Here is a 13,572-nt window from a genome sequence, read left to right on the forward strand (position 1 = left end):
TGACTCAAACCCCTTCTGTAAAAACGGTTCAGATTGGTGAATCAGTGACTATAAACTGCAAAACAAACACAGTAGTGAGCAATGCCTGTGTAGGTTCATATATGGCCTGGTACCAGCAGAAACCTGGAGAAGCTCCTAAACTCATGTTTCATTCTGCAAACCAAAGAGTCTCAAACACTCCATCTAGATTCAGTGGCAGTGGATCCAGAACTGATTTCACTCTGACCATCAGTGGAGTCCAGACTGGAGATACAGGAGATTATTACTGTCAGAGTTACCACAGCAGTGGCTCAGTGTTCACACAGTGATAAAGAGTGGTACAAAAACCTCGGTCAGTCAGACGTCACAGTGATGCACTGATACAGCTGAGAGATACTGCAGCTGCTGATGGACGATCACAAACAACACAATGGAGTATCAAAACTTTATTTTAGACTTTATTTATTTATTATGATGTGTTTAGTAAACATGTAACATACAATCTTATATCCCTTACTAAACTGGACTAAAATCTGGAGAAAATGTGAGTGGTGCTTGTCCACTTTACACTATAATATTATCTGTATTATTTACTGTAGGAAAGTCAATCGCTTTAATTGCTCTTCCACACTTCACCACTAGAGGGTCACATGTCTTTTATATTTTCTACACACATTTCCTTTAAGACTGTGGCTGCATCTGAAATCACACACCAGGTCATAAACAGTATGTGACAAAAGTATGTCTGAATTCACAGTATTTATAAAAGAGGAGGTGAAAAGTACCGGATGACCATCTGATGGGAACTTTACTATCCAATGAGGCCACGAGATCACATGATAATGACATCATGGCAGATGTAGTTCGTCCAGATTACATTCATACACACACTCACACTATACAGAACATACTTTAGTGGTCATGAAGTAATTACTTGTTCAAAATAATTACCTGAAGAGAGTATGTGATTTCAGACGCAGTCCATGTGTTTGATACTCCATTCACTTTATTGATATATTAATATCTAACTGTTAATCTGTTACCAGATCAAGATTACTTTGTCACACTACATGATATTTGTGGAAGTGTCAATGAATTTCACATGATGGCTGATTGTTTATTATTCATTTATGTTTATGATGATGAATGTTTAATATCTGTAACAGTTTAACAGAAGGATTGTTCATATTTGTGTCTAATTTTCATCATTTGTCTTTGTTTCAGACCACACTCACCCTCATACATTCACACAAACACAACTGCTCACAGACGTGACCTGTTTTCTGAATCCAGCGGATCATTAATAGTTTTGTGGATTGAACTCTTGGAGCTCTTACTCTCTAACCGAGTCAAGGACGATCTCAGCAGTCCAGAGGCTTCAGACACTGACAGTGTTTCATTATAAACTGATGAACATGAACAAACCTCATCTCTCCATTAGTCCAACTCTTCTGACTCATTTCAGAGAATAAAGTGTGGACAGTGAAGCTCATGTTTGATCATCAGGTGATTCTGTTCCTCTCAGAATACAGCAGCTCCATCAGCAGATGTTCAGCGTCCTCACAGGAGCTTCATGTGACTGGAATCCACTGCTGCTCTTCTTTCTGGAGATACACTGGGGTTACAAACTATTAAAGTGTAATGTTTCTGTCATAGAAATTACATTTTAATATTTTTGGAATAAAATGCCTCCTCCTCGGTTCTGCCAAGGCTAATTTCTCCTAATATTTTAAACACACAAATGAATTATATTTTTATACTTTTTTCCACACAGCTTGTTGTAAATGCTGCATAAATATTCTGATATTTACTTTGACTTTCCTTTATTTCCTATACTCATCAGATGTGTCACATTTCATCTCGAGCATCTTCACTGTTGTCTTCTTGTAATTGTTCGGTGTGATGGAAATATTATATACTTTCATATTCTTAAGTCTCTTTCATTGGACAAGGGCAAAATTATTAAATCTCTGCATTAAAAAAGAAGCAAAAAAACAGTTCAAATGAGACCTTGTTGTTACTAAAAGAAAAAAAGAAAAAGAAAAAATCTGTTACTCAAGATCAGAATAATCACTGAAGATCAGGTTATAAATGGAGGTGAAACAGTCGCAGTTCTAGAGTTTGTTAACAGCGGGGTTTGTCGCCCTCTGCTGGTTTGCTCTTGAAGAGCCTCTTGAGGAAGCTGAGCTGCAGGTATCCAGCGGTGATGATGACGAGACTCTGAACAGCAGTCCAGATGTTCACATAAGTGGAGTTGGACTGAAGCAGGTAGAAATCAGCTCCTTGTCTCATTCGCTCGTAGTTGTAGTGACGCCACATGAGGAAGACAAACTTCTGCAGTCTGATGCTGCTCTGCTGTGTGCAGGTCAAGTTTATTCAGCTGGGTGGTGGGAAAAAAAATATATGAAATACAAGAAATCTCTTTTTTTCTGTCAAAAAGAACAAAATATAGGCAATGATGTTAAGGATGTGTTTGCTGTTTATTACTTTAATGATCTGTTTCCTCCTTCTTTTTCTTCTCTTCTTCCTTTTGTTTCTCGATGTTCTCTTGTTCCTCGTAATACACACCAAAGTTCTGGAAAACCTGCATGATCCCAAAGCGACTGTGGAAATTACTGAAGCACATCTGATGAAAACCTGCTGAGATACAGAAGATTATTGATTGATTGATTTTTTATATTTGTTACTTTTGCAGTTTAAAACTTTTATTATAGTACTTTGATGTTAATTAATTTAGTATATATTAATAATTAGTTAATATTAATGATATTTGTAGATATTTTAAAATGAACAAAGACATTTGCTTTACTGTTTCAGGCCCCTCTCTCTTGATATAAGGGCCATTTGAAAGACACAAATGTGATCAAGGTCTGTAGGCCAAGATGTGTGGACATCGAGGTCTACAAATGGTCACACCTTTAGTACAGTGGGGGAAGTTTAATCTTCTGATTGGTCAGTTTGAATGTCTCACATTTGGGTTTCAGTCACATGGTCAAGGAAGGGATAAAAGATGAATGTAACTGTTGCTCTGTCTCTTTTATTCTCTGCTCTTTTTCTGGGCTCTTTTGATTCTGAGCTTTTCTTTTTCTTTCTTTTCTTACGCTTGCCCATTTTTCCTGCTTCTAACACATCAATTTTGAGGACAAAATGTTCACTTGCTGCCTAATATATCCACCCACTAACATGTGCGTTGATGAAGAGATGATCAGTGTTATTCACTTCACCTGTCAGTGTCATAATGTTATGTCTGATTGGTGTTATAGTTGTTTATTTTTAAATGAAATAACCATTAGTGCTGATATTACAGTTTTTTTCAGTGGCTAACAAGCATTGTTCAATACCGAAACCACATTTTCAAAACTCTTCACACAGTCTGCATTAGCAGCATGAACAGTTAATCTCACCTACAAAACTCACTCAGACCAACATAACACTCATTCAGAAAACACACATTTCATTCACAACACACTGACCTAAAACACACTAACAACAGGAAGCATTACATAATTACTGAACTTTTCTGTTTTAAAGTTTCAATGATTTTCCACATAAATCAGTTCTTCATATAGAATAATGTAAAAACTCCAGGGCTGCAATGATAATAAAAAAAGAATAAATAAAATACATTCTACACTTTACTGTAACATCATGTGTAGTTGTTCATTACAGTAAATTACAGTGATGTTCTAGTCTGCTCTCTCTCTTGCATTTGGCCACAAGTTCTCATCAACATTACATCAATAATCAAAAATATAAAATTGAGAATATTTTAAAATAATTACTGCATAAAAGCTTGGAATTTGCCATCATTCTGTTTTGAATGTGTTTTTAATCATTTTGAATGCAGTGTGTTAGCATTAGAAAAATGTGCTGAAAATACATAGTGGAGTACGAATGGGAAAAGAGTTCCTGAATTTTGAAAAGTGTGGTCACTGAATGCATTTTGTCTGAAAGCAATGAAAAATGGTTCACAGTTTGGTCTGCATTGACTTCTGTTTCTCTGACTGTGTGAAGAGTTTTGAAAATGTGGTTTCGGTATTGAACAATGCTTCTTAGCAACTGAAAAAAAAAAAACTGTAATTACGGCAGCACTGGGATGTTTTATTGTTTGTGTTTCAGATCACAGTATGAGAGCGATGTGGAGTGAAGCAGAAATGGATGTTTTTAATGTGTTTTCTCTCACTCCAGGATTGAAAGAAGTGGTTTCTTTCACCAGATGTCATGGGAAAATATGCAAACTAACTAATCAGATTTAATCTGAAAGGTAAGTTAGAAAGTTCTTGCTTATAGAATATAGCTGTTATATAAAAGTAATATATGACATTCAGTCGTGCTGCTCTTCATGTCTATGGTAGAATCACAGCCGTGCTGATATTCAGTATAACTGCACTCGTGGTCATGTTACACGTGGCAGCCTGTTTGATCAATGCTGTTTCAATTATAGATGTATTATATAACTTTATTTTAACTTTTCATTTGTATGTGAAATAAACACCTCTCATGATCTGCAATGGCAATAGGGAAAATAATGAGTTCAGGTCATTCAAATTCAGTCTAATCAAAAACTTTATCCACTGTTCTTACTCTCCACACTACAATAATCAGGATAAATCCTCTACTTCTGCAATAACAGCAGCTCAAATATATTTAAAAATATATTGAAACAGCTGATGAGCATATTTTAAGTGACAGATGACTGAAACATTGAGAATGATCTGATTCTAGATCAGATCTAGAATCTTTTTTTTTTTCACTTACACATGTGAAACCAAAGGCCATGTATGTTTGCTTTCTAAAGTCACCGTTCATTGTGTGCGTTTTTGAATTGCTTTGACCTTTCTCTCCTTCAGTCTCTCCTTCTTCACCACCATTGGTCGGTCATGTACACAAACACTGGTAACAGTTCAGTGACAGTCACATGGAGACGACGGATGGCGGGTTTGGTGATTCCCTGGATGTTATCGCGCAGAACTTTACGGTGACGCTTGGCGCCTCCTTTTCCGAGTCCTTTACCGCCTTTGCCTCTTCCAGACATTGTTGAAACTCACACGATTTGATCGCAACTGAACGCCTGAATGTCAGCAGAGCGAAGAAGAAGAGCTTTTACAATCACTTACAGGACCTTGTTGAAACACGTGAAGGCGGAGCTATGCCACTTCATACTTTTCTGTCCCTAGACTTTACAGAAATATTACACTTGAAAAACACTTTAGGATTAAATTTTTTTATATATATATTTTAATATGAAACAATATGTTATTTGAACAATTTAACCTTCTTGAGCCATACATGTGGCAATATTTGTTTTTTTAATTAATTATAAAATTTCAAACACCACAGAAGCTCTTGTCCCCACAGTCATGTACAGGGAAAGTGATTTATTTTGAGCTCAGAAACAGGTTTTTCTACCATTTCAAATACAATAATGTATGCATAACTATCAAATATATGATGTAAATGACATAAAAACAAAACAAATGCCAAATAAATATTATAAAATATATAATGAATGTAGTGGTCCCCTGGTGTTGTGACACTGGTGTTACCTTTAACAAAAATCTCTTATTTTGAAATAAAAAATCACACTGATGACATCACTTGACTTCCTTCTTCCTGTTTCCTGAAGATCAATAAAGAAAGGCCGATGGAAAGTCCACTGTCTCTTTTCAGTTATCAGAAATTTGAATTAGAAAATCATAATTTCAGATGAAGCTTTTAGTTGAACTCACTGGTGTGACTTACTTTATTGCTAGGGAATCACAAAAAAATAGAATACAAATGGATTAAATTACTTGATTTAGTGAATATATCATGATTGACAACATGTGGATTGACACCTTGCAGCAGCCATTTTGTAAAAAGCATTTTTCATTAAAAATGACACTGGTGTTACCTTTTTATGAAATTGTCACTGGTGTTACCGTCACTGGTGTTACCCGTTTATAGATAAACTTTATTTAAAGCTATTCATTTAGTTATTTTGCATAAAATAGCACTAAGATTACATGATTATAACTTTTCTTTCTCATTGTTAATCCTCCTTTGGTTAGAAATGGCTAAATTAAGGATATATGGCTAAATTCAGTGCAGCGCCTTTATGGACACCTTATTTTACAGACAGTTTTAAAATGTTTTTTTTTTTTTATGATCTTTTACTGACTGCTTTCACTAAGTGTCAATGTTAATTCTTTTATTGTACACCAAATGTAAAAATTTAGTCTCATCTACTTAATTATAGTTGAAGAATAAGGATCTTTGGTCTCATGTATACGTCACTGGTGTTACTGTTTTTTGTCTGTCACATTAAATAAAATGTGTCATATGTGACATGGTAATAATTTTACATTCACTGAATTCTGCTACACTCAAGAATTAAGATGTAAAGGATTGCATCATTACTTGTTTATAACTGTTTTTCAAATATTTTCATTGTTATAGCAAATACATGGTTGCACAATTGAATTAACATCATTCAATCACACTTTTAACTAACCTGATTGAAATAAATAACACATAATCTCCTTATTTTTTGCATTATCATTATTATTCTGTAACTCTGACTGCATGTGCTGGAAAAATTGAAAAATAATATAAAAATAAATATTTCATAAAAACATTTGAAAATGCCAGAGAAGAAAGGTAACACCAGTGACAAAAAAGAGGACATGCAGTCTTTAAATAAATGTACAAAAAAATAAAAAATCATTAAGCTGTCATTTATGTGTATTCATAAAGTCTAAGTGTAATATAATAATGTTGTCTAAGTTTAAATGTTAAAAAAAGAAATACATTTTAAGACATTTTGTCATACCTAAAGTGGACGTTTCTGTAGAATGACCCAGCTATGCCACGTCATATGATTCGCGTGGTTCATTTCAAAATGTGACAGAAGCGTTTATCAAATATATTAAATCTCGAAAGAGTGAGTGGATGAACAAGACATACTTACGAAAATTAACCTTTTCTTTTTTTGTAGTAACCATGGATTAACCATGGTTTTTATAGTAAAACCATAGTAACTACACAATGAACCATAGTTTAACTATGTTATTACTACAGTAACCATGGTGTAACATGGCCTGTTGCAGTAAGACCATAGTAACCCAGCTAACAATAGGTAAGCCAATAGTGGATAGTCTGTCTAGTGTTTCTACTGAGTGCTACAGGACAGGGGCGTGCACAGGAATTTTGAGGGGCAGTTGCAGTTACAAAAGACGAAAACTAAGGACATTTAATCTATAATTTTATTTTATTTTAGTTAGTTTTGCCAAACACACATTACAGTTTTGGTTAGTTATCGTTTTTTTGTAATGCCTCGTTTTTATTTTTATTTCAGTTAACGGCGATGTTTTTTCCCACCTAGTTTTAATTTTTTTCGTTCGTTTTCGTTAACGATTATAACCTTACTCACCTTTCCGACAACGTTAAAGGTTTTTTTGAAGCTTTGATTGTGTTTATAGTGTGCAATATAACATGTGTTCATGTTTCGCGTGTAAAAAAACACAGTATTTTTCACATAATTTACTTATCTGTATACCGCTGTTTCCACTGTCATAAAAACGGGCCATAGACAGTAAAAGAAATGGACACAGCGACCCCATTGGAACTCAATTGAGACAAGTGAAGCCCATTTTTAGCGATTTTTAGCACTTCCGTTTCTGACGCGCAGACTCAAACTAAGCTTGATGACGTCAGCAACCTGTCTGACAGATGTAAATCTTCTAGTAGCTGTGCGTGCAAACTCTGTTAAATAAAATATCTCGCTTGGCATTGAACTTTGAGCTTTAAAATTTTACAGATTTTATTTATACTCTAACAACAACATTACACACTAACTAAACTTTGAAACATGGGATCACGAAGAATAGGACCTCTAAGTCGTCTCACCCGACAACCGCGACAATCTCCTTCTAGTGCCGCTCATGCAGGCTCAGCTCAGGTGCCGGTCGCGTGCAGCGCTGCAGCCACGTAAACAGAGTTTGCCCTTCCCCTACTGACTTTCACTTTCGGACGGATGCCCGAATATGGAAGTGAATGAGGCTTTGCGATTTATTTATTTATTTGTTTATTTATTTATTTTCATCTAGGCCTACGTGAAATTCTGCATCCATTGTACGATTTTTTTTTTTTTTTTTTTTTTCCACCTAGGAAGGGCAACGTGAGTCGAGAAGGGCATATGGGCAGTTGCCCGGGCAACCTGAGCAACCCCCCTGTGCACGTCCCTGCTACAGGACATCTTTATTTTAGAAATTTATATTTATATATTTTTTATATAAATGTATTTGTTATGGTTAAAAATAATTAAAAAAAATAATGAGACTACTTTAATATATTTAACCAAAGCAAAGTGTTGGAATTAAAAAATACTGTGTCTGCATATAAGCACGGTTTAACATGAAATAATTTGTGTTCCTAAACAAAATAATTCAAAATCTAGAAGTTTATTTTTGTGACGCATACGGTGTTTTAATGGGCGTGCCCTTTGAACATTCGAGTCACGTGGAGCAAGCGCGAGACAGCAGAGTTGCCATGGAAACGGAGAAACAACAACTGCAAAACTCCCGTCTCTCGCTGTTGTTTCACTGCTTTCAGGTGAGTTTAGTTTATAAAATCACAGAAATAATACATAAAACTCAACAGTTTTCAGAAGAGGTATGCTAACTCTATCGATTGAACTCGAAAATGTGTTTTTTTCTGAATATGTTATGTGTAGATGAGAGGTTTTCATAAGTTTTGTATGTAATTTGTATGTACTGTTTTTACTATTGGTTCACATGAAGCGCAAAAATAAACTAGTTCAAACGTTTGATCTCATGATAAATAAATATTATTCTGTAATTTTAGGAGTGACAGAAAAAAAAAACCCTCTACAACAAAGATAAAACTCTGACATTTCTAAAGGGATCTGCTGACAGAGAAGAAGGCAAACTCACAAAATAACTTAATATGCATTTTTCACAATATATTTCACAGCACAGTACATATATTACAGTACAATAACGTTTGGAATTATTACTGTTTTTATTGTTTTTGAAATAATTCTTTTGTAATTATATATTTTTTTCACAGTTATTTTAAGAAAGCTTTGACGTCCAAACGTAAGTGACATTGTATGAGCAATAATTTAAAGATTAAGATTAAGATAAAGATTTTATTGTATGAGCCCCTTTCAAGAATAAGTAAAGGATAATACAGTCTGCCGGTCATATAATGTTTCTTTCTGTCCTGATCAGCCTTTTAGGGTTATTTGTGATAACACCGGCTGAATGGACATTATTGCACTTATTACATGGCTAGATGATTGTTCAACTGACTAATAACAACTGTATTCCAGCAAGCTGTGTATTAATGTTGTGTACAATATTCTTCTCATTTAGGTCATTTAGGCATTTTAGGTCCTGAGTCCATATGGGGTGAAGGTGAAGACAGAACCAAACTAAAGCTGGACTGTAACCTACTAGAGTCTATATGATAGTCCATGGATGCAACATCACAAGTTTTTGACAAGAGGGGCATTGTCTTCTCCAAGAAAAGTGTGGAGGATTCATCTGGCCTTCATCAGCCCCATGAGGTGACTCCATGGAGAATACATCAGCTTTCTTTAGGCCTCTGATAGACTGAACTCTTCATCTCATGTGAGTTGATATCATTTTAAACATTCTTAATTTTTTTCAATGTATTTTGTAGCATGTGTAAAACTGTCCCAATGAAAGAAACTTTTTTACCTTTAATGATTTTGTAATCAAGGTTGCCTGTGTTGGGCTTGTGTTTACATGTTGTATAAGATAGACCCTTTATTGTCCCCCAAGGGAAATTTGCTTTCACAGACTCTGTCGATACACAAACAACAACAACAACAACAACAAAAAAAAAAAAAAAAAAAAAATGCAAAAAGACAACGCATGCAGGATCTGTCCAGGTTACAAATTGTTTAAAGCAGCAATGGCAGAAGGGACAAAGCTTTTACTGAAGCGTGCCCGCCTCCACCTTAAAGTTCTATATCTGCGGCCTGAGGGCAGCAGAGAAAAGTAAATGTGGAGAGGGTGGTCCAAGTCTCTACTGACTGTCCGAGCCATACGTGTAACAGCTTTGCTGTTAAGAAGAGAGAGATTCGTAATGGGTAAACTGATAATTTTGGATACTGTGCATGTGACTTTAATGAGCTTATTTCTATTAGTGATGGAAAGCATGTTGAAGTAACAAGGGGAACAGTAGAGGAGGATGGGTTGAATGATACTAGTATACAACAGTAACAGAAGATGTGGGTTGACAAAAAGGGCATGAAGCTTACGAAGAATATGGAGTCTCTGTTGGGAACGTTTATATGTGTCTGTGACATGTTGTTCAAAGTTGAGTTTATTATCTAATGTGAGTCCGAGATATTTAAAATGATTGACACGTTCCACTTTTTTGCCATGTATGATGATGGGGGCCGGATCCGGGATATGTGGGTGGGTATAAATTAATAACTCCTTGGTCTTATCCACATTCAGCTCCAGACTATTTTCGGAGCACCACTTGGTAAAGTGAGTGACCGACTGATGGTAAGCAGTAATGGAGTTATTGTCTGTGAGTAAGGCCAGAATGGCAGTATCGTCCGAATATTTAAAATATGTGGTGACAGAAGATGAGCTAATACAATCGTTCGTATACAGGGTATAGAGAACGGGGCTGAGCACACACCCCTGGGGGACTCCGGTGTTGGTAACTATAATAGAGGAGGTGACTGAGCCCACTCTAACAGCCTGTAATCTGTTACTAAGAAAATTGTGAATCCAGTGAATGAGGAGTGGAGATAAGTTAAGAAATTGAAGCTTTTTAATCAGTTGGTGCCGTTGTATTGTGTTGAAAGCAGAGCTGAAATCAATGAACAAAATGGATGCGAAGGTTCCAGGCGATTCCAGATGTTGTAGGAGGGGGTGGAGGAGACATGCTACAGCATCCTCTGTTCCCCGCCTGGCCCTATACGCAAACTGATATGGATCCAGCAGAGGTCTGACTGCTGGAAGAATAGTGTTGAGAATTAACTTTTCCATGCACTTCATTATTATTGAAGTAAGTGCAACGGGTCGATAATGGTTTAGCTCGGATGGACGGGGCTTCTTAGGAATCGGAATGATTGTAGAAGATTTCCAGATTGTTGGAATATGTGCCCCCCTGAGGGAGTCCCAGAAGATGGTAAAAAGAATCGGGGACAGCTCCATAGCACACGATTTCAGCACCCTGGCTGGAATGCCATCTGGGCCCGGCGCCTTACCCACTTTACACCTGCTCAATTGCTGTCGTACATCCTCCACTGTAAATGGAGGCTCGGATGGAACAACTGATGGCAGGGCACTGAGCAGCTCTTCACAAAGGGCAGAATGATCATCTCTGTCAAAACGGGTATAAAAAGAATTCAGAGAGTCAGCAAAGGTAGCCGGGTCAGATATTACATAATGCCCTGTGTCGGATGCTTGACCAGTAAGAATCTTGATTTTCCGAAACGCTTGTTTAGTATTCATACTGCTGAATTCCTGCTCAATCTTGTCCTTGTATCTGAGTTTGGCTCTTATTATGTCATTCTTAATCTGTCTGTTTAGTATATTGACAGTGTTCCAGTCCCCCTGCTGGAAAGCCTTGAATTTTTCTTTCATGCAACTTTTAATGTGAGACGTAATCCAAGGATGAGAATTTGGGTATTTCTTAAATGTTCTGGTAGGTATAGTAGATAAAATGCAGAATTTAATGTAATCCGTGATAACTGAGACCTTATACTCCAAGTCTCCCTGAAAAATCTCCCAGTCTGTGCATGCTAATGAACCCTGCAGCTGTGCCATGGTATCCTCCGACCAGATGGAGGCGCTGTATATAGTTGGCTTAGCGCATTTCAGTTTTGATGCAGACACCACCACCTTTAGTCTTTCCAGACTTACGTGTCCTGTCAGCTCGTAATAAAGTAAAGTGATCGAGACTGACCTCTGAATCCGGGGTGGTCCCATCCAGCCAGGTTTCTGTCAGGGCGATGATACATGCATCTCTAAAGGTCCGCTCCAGACGGCATTTGGCATGCAGCAGATCCATTTTGTTCCTGAGAGAGCGAACATTAGCCAGCAGAATGGAGGGAAGAGGGGGTCTAAAAGGACGCCTCCTCAACCTGGTGCGCACCCCACCTCTCCTACCCCGTTTTCTTAGTCGAAGTTCTGGAGGTAGATTGACTGTCGGTTTCTGAAGGCAGGTGGAGGAAGAGCGAAGCTGAAGAAGCTCATGCCGGCTATAGGTGAGTGGTACAGAGCCGCTAATTCCTGGATGTAAAGCCCCGCAGATGTTTAGAAACCACAAGAGTAACAATATGATCGCAGTAATCTTGATCAAATACAGCATTTTGCGTGTGCCATTAAACAGCAAAAAACAAAACAAAAACAAAAATATAACAAACGAAATGACAGAGCAGTGTCGTCGCAGCAGAGCATGCGCCGGGAGCCGGAAGTTAGGAAGTTGTATAAGACTAGATCTGCAAAAACTAATCAATAAAATCTAGGTAATATTATTGATAATGAACATAATCGTCTACAAATTTTATTAGCACATCAAAACAGACAGAGCACAGTAGAAAAAGATCAATAATTATGACTAAAATACGCATTTTGCTAAAAAAAAAAAAAGTTAGAAATTAAGTGTAGGTTTAAAACCCTGCACATAACACAAATAATCATATTTATGAGAGCAGTAACAGTAAATGCACTATTGTTGGAATTGTTCATTAATATAATATAATTGTATGATTAAAATCGAATGATTGTGCTTGTTCCTCATACCTCATACAAGTTAACATTTTGTGCTTTTGTTTTTTCACTATTTTTAATGAAGTTGTTTTCATTTCTGTTATAAATTAGCAATCAAACTGTTGTTTTTAGGTTTATAATGTGATGTTTGTATTTGAGCTCTTTAATGCTGATAAGTTATAATGTACAGCAGAGCCTGCACAAATACAGTCACTATATAGGCATTATTTTACACATTGTCTAATGGACAACACTGGGCATGATGTGGACTGACAGTGTTTAAAACAATGGATTAAAACATTTTTTAATTAAAAAAATAATTTATTTAAATTTGTCATCCAGTTAATAAAAAATACATTGACAGATACATTGGTTATCAAAATAATCGTTAGTTGCAGCCCTACATAAAGAGGAGGTAGGAGGTATAATGCTGTGTATGTGCAATAAGTCATGTTTATTTATACATGTAATTAATTTTTATAGAGATAGTACATTATTACAGTGAAACAATTAGCTTTTTATTTTGTAAATTAGCTGAAATCCATTGGAGAAACAAATATAATAATTTTTATTTAGTAATATGATGTACATCAACTAAAGAAAACGTATTTAAGTTAAAACATTAATACTTGTGTGATCAGACTTAGGTTACATATTTAGTTATTATTATTATTACTATTATTATTATTATTATTAAATGGAGAGATGATCTGCTGAGTGAAGATGAGGGTCAGACAGGAGAGTCACAAACAGACTCGGATCCTCCGGATGATGTTCGTGTGCTTCAAGCTGCCCAAAACAACAGCTGCATGAAAGCCTCCTCACGCCC

At 36.2% G+C, this 13,572-nt stretch overlaps 2 long non-coding RNA genes across 2 annotated transcripts; one reads left to right on the forward strand and one right to left on the reverse strand.

Moving 5' to 3' along the window:
• Positions 1-304: 304 nt before the first annotated feature.
• LOC125246693 lies at positions 305-1,974 on the forward strand. The gene is made up of 2 exons (XR_007179947.1): positions 305-523; positions 1,204-1,974. It is a non-coding gene; the product is annotated as an uncharacterized LOC125246693 (long non-coding RNA).
• Positions 1,786-4,951, reverse strand: LOC125246679. The gene is made up of 3 exons (XR_007179933.1): positions 4,815-4,951; positions 2,467-2,616; positions 1,786-2,359 (listed from the first exon to the last, which is right to left on the reverse strand). It is a non-coding gene; the product is annotated as an uncharacterized LOC125246679 (long non-coding RNA).
• Between the last annotated feature and the right edge of the window lie 8,621 nt (positions 4,952-13,572).

This window comes from Megalobrama amblycephala, linkage group LG15, assembly GCF_018812025.1.
Source record: "Megalobrama amblycephala isolate DHTTF-2021 linkage group LG15, ASM1881202v1, whole genome shotgun sequence".
Classification (NCBI taxonomy): Eukaryota; Metazoa; Chordata; class Actinopteri; order Cypriniformes; family Xenocyprididae; genus Megalobrama; species Megalobrama amblycephala.